Source organism: Pteropus medius, unplaced genomic scaffold, assembly GCF_902729225.1.
Source record: "Pteropus medius unplaced genomic scaffold, Ma_sr-lr_union100, whole genome shotgun sequence".
NCBI lineage: Eukaryota > Metazoa > Chordata > Mammalia > Chiroptera > Pteropodidae > Pteropus > Pteropus medius.
The window spans coordinates 5,970,741-5,977,930 of NW_024351647.1; the positions used below are offsets into that span (position 1 = coordinate 5,970,741).

Below are 7,190 nucleotides of genomic sequence, written 5' to 3' on the forward strand. Positions count from 1 at the left end.
GAATTCTGTTTTCTGCAGACCTGTGGGCTGTTAAAAAAAATTATTTGCAAAACTTTCCAAATATGAGCTAGGCTTAGAAAAATTTCTAAAGTGGCTGTCTTTATCTAAAAAGAGAAAGGATAATCATGTTAATGTCTAAAAAAAGCAACTCTTACTTTTCATTACATCCATACCCAGGATACTGCACTATATTTATGGTTTAGCCTGATTTGAAAGTTTAAAATTTTTTTAAGCCAAGAATGTTCTCTGTGGCTTACTAGGTAGGGCATAAGACAGAAGGTAGAATGCAAAGCCAGCAGGCAGAGTAAATACTACCCAGATTCCATTTGCTGCCATACTCTGAAGCAAGTACATTGACTTCCTGAGCCTTGATTTGCTCATCTGTACAAGAGGTATAGTACACTCTATATACTGCACAGAGATACCTACTGACGGATTAAGTAACCAAGAGAAGGAGCTTGAATCTCTTGTTTTAAGCATATGATGGATACAGAGGGAACATATAACTCATGCTCACTACCTGTCCTTGGAATAGATTTATAGGGCATTTTTCTCAGTATAGACTATCAGTTATATAGACTCCATGGTGTAACAGTGAGAAATTGACTTTATTAGTTCTCACAGGGCCAAGACCATAGGGATGAGCTTTCAGTCAGTGAATAGATCAAAGCAGCAAAGCACACTTTGGAAATGGTGACAAAGATTTTACTTACTGCCTCCTAGGAATTGAACACATTTAATGTAACAAAATTTGCCCAGCTGTAATTCTCACAGAAGAGAAAGATCATTAAATGCTAAAACAGCAACTGTCATTCCAAAATACTTTCCCCATCCTAGCTCAGCAATCTGAACTTAGAAGACCAGACAAGCTGTTCCTGAATACTTAGAGAAGCCAAGACAATGGAAAGAGCTCTTGGGGACCATGAAAAAGTACATGATCATCTGTATGCTGCTCAGATGGGTTCTCTCTCAGTTATGGATGATGTCATTCTTAAAGAGAATTTCACTGGAACAATGAAATGTGCAAATGTCGAGGTTTTGGAAACTACAGCTTCTCAAAATTACCATGGTGAGTGGATCACTGGGGTTAGTTTCTCCTAATAAGAAGGCAGGTTCTGAGATCTCTCTGAAATCCCCATATTTTTTCTTTCATGTTTAACAAAAGAAATCATTAGAGAAAGCATCTGAGCATGGATGAGTGTGGACAGATACTCATGTGAGTAAAAACAAGGCAACCAGAGCTAAAGAGCACCCACACACTGCTCTGTTAGAAGGATTTTTTAAATATTAGTCTGCAGGTCATCTTGTGTTCTCTGTACTTCTTTCACAAACACGTGCACTAGAGTACTCCTACTGGGGTATTAGTACTAGTACCTTCACAGTAGCAACAAAAGAGTTTCCTGCCCTGCTTTAAAGCCTCATCTACATTCCTCGATTAGCCTTCTGGCTGCACTTGCTACTTGTTCAATAATATCCAGATCCTGATGACCAAAGTGAATATTAAAAAGTCCTGCTATCCTGTGTTCCTGTTGTTGTATAGGCCACTCAGAAAGTTCTCTGGAACATGCAATGCCTTCACCAGAGACATTCGAACTGCAATCTGAGAAGTGCATCAAACTGTTACTGCCTCTCCTCACTCCAGCATCTAAGGATGTTTCGAGGCCAACATACAGAAATCTTGACTGACTTCACTCTGGACCAAAAATCTGGGAAAATAGTTTGTTCTAACCATTAACCTTTGTTTTTCTTTTGTTTCCATAGAAACTCCCCTATTAAGTGCCTGATTGCTCATATTACTGTTAAAAAAGAAAGAGGCCCAAAATGGAGTCACTTGTGCTAAGGCCCACATCACCAAACCAAGACTTAATACCTAACCTAAGGGCAGTTTCAGCTTCTCCCAGGACTATAATCTTAACCAGCCATTCTGGAATTATCTGGTCAGCACTAGTGAGGTAATGTGCCTGATAGACTGCTGTTGTCTCCCAAAAGGAAGGTGACCTTGCCTGAAACAATTCACTCTTTGCTAGAATAACTTCACTGCCCTGCCTCCTTGTGCCTATAAAAGTCTTCCTTTTCTTATAGCTCCTCAGAGCTCCATTCTATTTGTCAGATGGGATGCTGCCCAATTCATGAACCATTGAACAAAGGTAACTAGACCCTCAAATTTACTCAGTTTAATTTTGTTTTTATACACCATATAGAGGCCTAGCACAGGTGTGCCCTTAACTCCTTCCTACAATACTGCCTTCTGAAATGAGACACAACAGTTCAACTGGACTGACTTATTCCCAGGATTGAAGAGCCTGATTCAATGAAATGGGCAATGCATTTAAATTTGCCATTTTTTGCTTTCCCATCTTTGTTCTAATCTATGTTTGTTTTTTTCTTCTCCTTTGCAGATCTCTTATCTTGCAAACCCTAACCCCGATCCCTTTATAGCTACCAGCCTGGCTTTTGATTTATGAAACTTCTGGGGGTGGGGAGGTAGTTTCAAAGGGCAGAATGAGGAGGTGCCAGAATACATTACCCCAAAATATGCCTCTTTAACATATGGATTATTCTGAGCTAAAGGCCATGGAGAACCAGGAGATGCAAGAAAAGCTCTAAAAGCAGTGCACAAGTTTTCCTTTTGCAAAGGAAATTTACATTTATAAATATATCTCCATTTGTAAAAAGTAATTCCTCCCAGACCAAGAAGAGGAGAATTCTTAATAACTCTTATCAATGGAGGAGATAAATGATTTAAATCTGCATAACTAACTTACTAAACAATCCTTGTTGGTTATATTTTTTCTGGTCACCTTTCATAACTTGCCTCCTCTACAGAGAAGCTCAAGAAACTCCTTTTCTTTTAGCCTAAGATAGTATTTAAGCCCAAGTTCTAACCACCTCTCAGGGTTACTCACGTCTGGGTACTCCCATATGTAAATGTGTTGCACTCAATAAACTTCTGTTATTAAAAAAAAAAAAAAAGTCCTGCTGACCTCTAAAATATTTCTCCCAATAGCCTGTGACACAGAAGACCAAGGTAAGAAAGTGTTCAATTTAAAAGATGTTAGTCTTTAACAGTAATCTATGACTCTTTAGAAAAGAGAAATAGGTATAGCCCTAATAAAATGGCACACAATATGGGTCAGTTTTGATTAAGGTAAGGAAATAGATGAATTGGTTTAAAAAAAAACAAAAACAAGAACAGAAAAACAAAACAAAACAAAACAAAACAAAAAACAAAAAACAGCTAGTAGCCTGATTCCTGCAGATGTGAATTACAGAGGTCTTGGTCATTTCAGGAAAGTGGTGAGGTAAGAGGGCCTAAGGGAAGATGTACTCTTCCCCCTTCCTCAGCCTCATACATATACCATGGCATCATATATTCAAAGCCTAAACAAATAAAGAAATACAGATTACTAAGGGATATGTTTTACATCTAGTTAGAGAACTTGAGAAACCTAAGTGGGAGAAAATGCTCCATTTCCCAGAACCTTGCCTTTTATAAGTTGACAAGGTAAGGAGATTTGTAGCCTTCTTTCTATCTTTCTACTTTCATAATTATCATATTACAGAGCACACAAATGACTGCTTTGTCAGCACTTCTACAGAGACACTAAACACAGGGATGTTTCAATTCCCTCACAAGGCCAGCCTGTTGGTGCAAGCTCATATTTGCTCCACGAGGATACAATTCCCATGGTTTACCATCTCTACAAGATCAACCAAATCAGATTAATGGTTATAACTCTGTCAACACACAAGCTGGGACCTGCTGAGAATAGAGCTGATTTTTAATACAGAGACTATGTGCATCTAAAAATAATGACTCCTGTTAAAACTAAGTCCCATCAGGGAGTATGAGTAACCCCCAAACATGGTCTGAAAAAAGTGAGATCAAGGTATATTATTAAGTATCGCCAATAAATTTTCGCAGTTGTACAAGAAAAGTTTTAATAAGAAAATCATTAAAGGCAAGCTCATCTAAAACACACCTTTATCTGGAATGACATGCACGACTACAAAGCTTGAACACAACTGGACTTTGAGAAGATAGAAGCAGAAGAAACACTTTCTATCTTTTTTTTTTTTTATGCCTACAGCACCTGATATTCCTAGGTGGTCTCCCATCCAAGTACTAATCAAGCCCGACCTTGCTTAGCTTCCGAGATCAGACAAAATCGGGCACGTTTAGGGTGGCATGGCTGTAGACCACAACTAGACTTTGAATCACCATATATGAGGTAGGAAAGAAGTGTTTCTGAATCCTCTATCAAGAATGTTTACTATCGTCATATCAAATTCCAATCTGTTCCTATTCTTCCCATTCCCCTTCCTTTGGGGACAGCTCCACCAATTTTATATCTAGAAGGAGGAGGACCAAGATATGAGATCCAACCTCAGACATTGATAGTGCCAATGACAGGACTCCATTACCTTGGTCAAAGCAGGTTAAGCCTGTGTCCATGAAGAGAGCAATCACAGTTATTTCCTGAGATTCACCTTGCTACTAGAGAAGGAAGCTATCATTGGGTTACAGAGCTAGATGAATATGATTCTAGAGCTTATGAAGGCACCGAGAGGACAAGGTCTGTGATAGAAAAGGATAAAGCCAAGATAGAGAAAGAACAGCAATAAAAGACAGAACTGAAAGACAGAGACAGAAAGACAAAACAAGTTATCAACAGGAAAAGCATTTGAATCTCAGGATCCAGCTGCAGGTAGACCAGCTTCCTCATCAAGACGTTAGAGTCTGTTCATGACTAAGTCATGTCAGCCCCAAATGCTCATTTTTGCTTAGGATTCTTTCTGCATGGTTTCTATCTCATACAACATAAATCATCCTAATTAATATAACTGACAATATACTCTAAATTTCAAAGTATCTTTGAAGAACAGATAAGACTGTTAATCTCTCTTTCTAAATGAAAAAAACTGAACCACATAGATATTCAGTAATCGCTTGCTGTTTTCTACATGGGCAAAGAGAAATATATTATTCTTAGAGAAGAAAAATATTGTAAAAAATATTGTAATATAAAAAAAATATTGTAAAAAATATTCTTCCATGCTAGCAAGTTAGAGTTTTTTCAATTCCCAGAGACAGTTGAAGAAAAGCAGTTTTGCTTCTCCTGGGCAGAAGCCAATGCATTCACCAGTGTGTAAAAAAGGTACAATTTACCAAGTCAGAGCACTGAAGAGCCAAGGAGAAAGGAGCAGCCCAGGACAGGCTCAGAGACCCAGAAATTGTCTCTAAAACTGCATCTTTAATGTATCTTAATAAAGCTTGCTAAGCGTTTGTGCAGGCTGGTGAGACAAATGTCTGTCCAAAAACCGGTGGCTTCAATCAGTGGTACCCCTCTAAGATGGAGTCCTATGAGAAACCTGAAGACTGCCATCCCCCATTAGCATCAGTTTTAATACCTAAAAAGGATGGAGAAAGACAACAGGAAATAATATACATTTTAGGGACAGAACATTGCCCTTTATTATCCTTGTTGGCAAGTATTATTAACACTTACCATTCCCCCACTTACTATGTGCCAGGAACTACTAAGCATTTTAACTATATTATCTCATTTAATCCTTACGACTTACCCTGTAGGGCAGGTGATATTATCCCAATTTTATAAACAAGAAACTAAAGTTCAAGAATAAGTGATTTGCCAAAATCACTCAGCTAGTAAGTGGTTGGTCCAGGATTTGAACCCATGTGACAGGTTTATGAGTTTAATCATTAAGATATATCACCTCCCAACTTTTATCTATTGTTTCCCTTCATTGGGACCATTATTCCCTAGTTCCTAAAGTATATCTAAAGGCATTTTATTCATTGATCCTACTACTGGGCTGTGAACACAGTTGAGAAAAAGGAAACTAATAGTTAGATATCTCTGATCAAGAAGACCTGGGACTTTTGTTAACACTTTTAAAGCAATACCTTCCACAATGACAATTAATCTGGTATGCAACTCTCAGCTTAACTGTTTTCCCTTATGAAAAAAGGTTCATAAGTCTAAGATCCAAATGATTTTGTAGTAAGCCCTAAGAACAGCTGAGCAAGGGCTGTTGAATCCCAATGGTGTACCCATAAGACACTACCTGTTATAGACAACACAACATAATTCTCTCTCCTGGGAACTTAGATTCCCTAAGGTGGCATAGCACATGATGACACACATCCCATATGCACACATGAATCATTCTTTAGTATAACTGGAGCCACTGTGGAAGAAAGTTGGATGCTAAGCTTCTTGACCTGGTCCTCTTAAAGGCTTGGGTCTGGACATTGACCTTTCCATGACTGAAGCACCCATATTGCACAAGTCTGCACTACAGGTCTAGGACTCTACATTCAGTCCATCAGGAATGTGTGAGTGCCAATGTCAAATTCTCCAAGAGTCAGCAAGCATCAGTGTGGATGATTAAAACAAAGAGTTCTCTGTGGCAATCTCAACTGCAAATGGGGATAAGGAAACTGCACCCAACTGGCACCCTGCTCCCAGATACTAGTCCTTAAGTTAAAGGAGGACCTGGCTCTGGTATCAGGGGGCAAGGGCATTGCTTGTCATTTTGGAGGTCAGCACTTACATTGCTGAAAGAGTCTGCCTTTGTGGAACTTGAGGAGCTCTGATGAAGGAAGAGAAAGGTGGTGGTGGCGGTGGTGGTGGTGGTAGTGATGATGATGATGATGACGATGAAAGAAGAAAACTGTGATGATGAATATCACCTATAAATATAAGCACAAAGTAGCAACAGATATCTTTGTAGTCATTGCCAGTCATAATTATGAAGCTGCTTCCATTCCCAAACCTCTGAACTAAACATATCCAGCGTCAAAACAGAGCGCTGCATCCCTCCCTCCGCCGCCCGCCCTTCTGCCCGTAGTCCACCCTTCCTGTGCCGAGCTGGGAATGAGACTGCACTGGCTAGTCAAGAGGACTGGGACCTGAGAGTTAACGACAGTTCTGTAGTAAGGAGCGTTAGGGTGATCCTCGGGGGCCCACCAACGCAGTTCGGAACTGCTTGGCTGGGGAGCAGAAGGAACAGATGGAGAAGAGTATAAAGGTAGGTAGCGGCGCTAAACAGATTTGGTGCCTCATTCCGCGAGCCTGAAGCCCCGGGAGGCGAGCGCGCAGCCTTTGGTCGGGAAGGAGAAGAGGCGGGGCAGCCTGCCATCAGGACAGACAAGTCTCTCTTTA

General features: G+C 39.8%; 1 protein-coding gene and 1 pseudogene across 1 annotated transcript in view; both read right to left on the reverse strand.

Moving 5' to 3' along the window:
- FMN1 (formin 1) overlaps positions 1-6,633 on the reverse strand; it is a 370,346-nt gene extending 363,713 nt beyond the window's left edge. The window contains 1 exon segment of the mRNA XM_039843982.1: positions 6,580-6,633. The gene's annotated coding sequence lies outside the window, so the exon portion shown is untranslated.
- Positions 4,083-4,201, reverse strand: LOC120587270 (uncharacterized; annotated as a pseudogene).
- Positions 6,634-7,190: the final 557 nt, after the last annotated feature.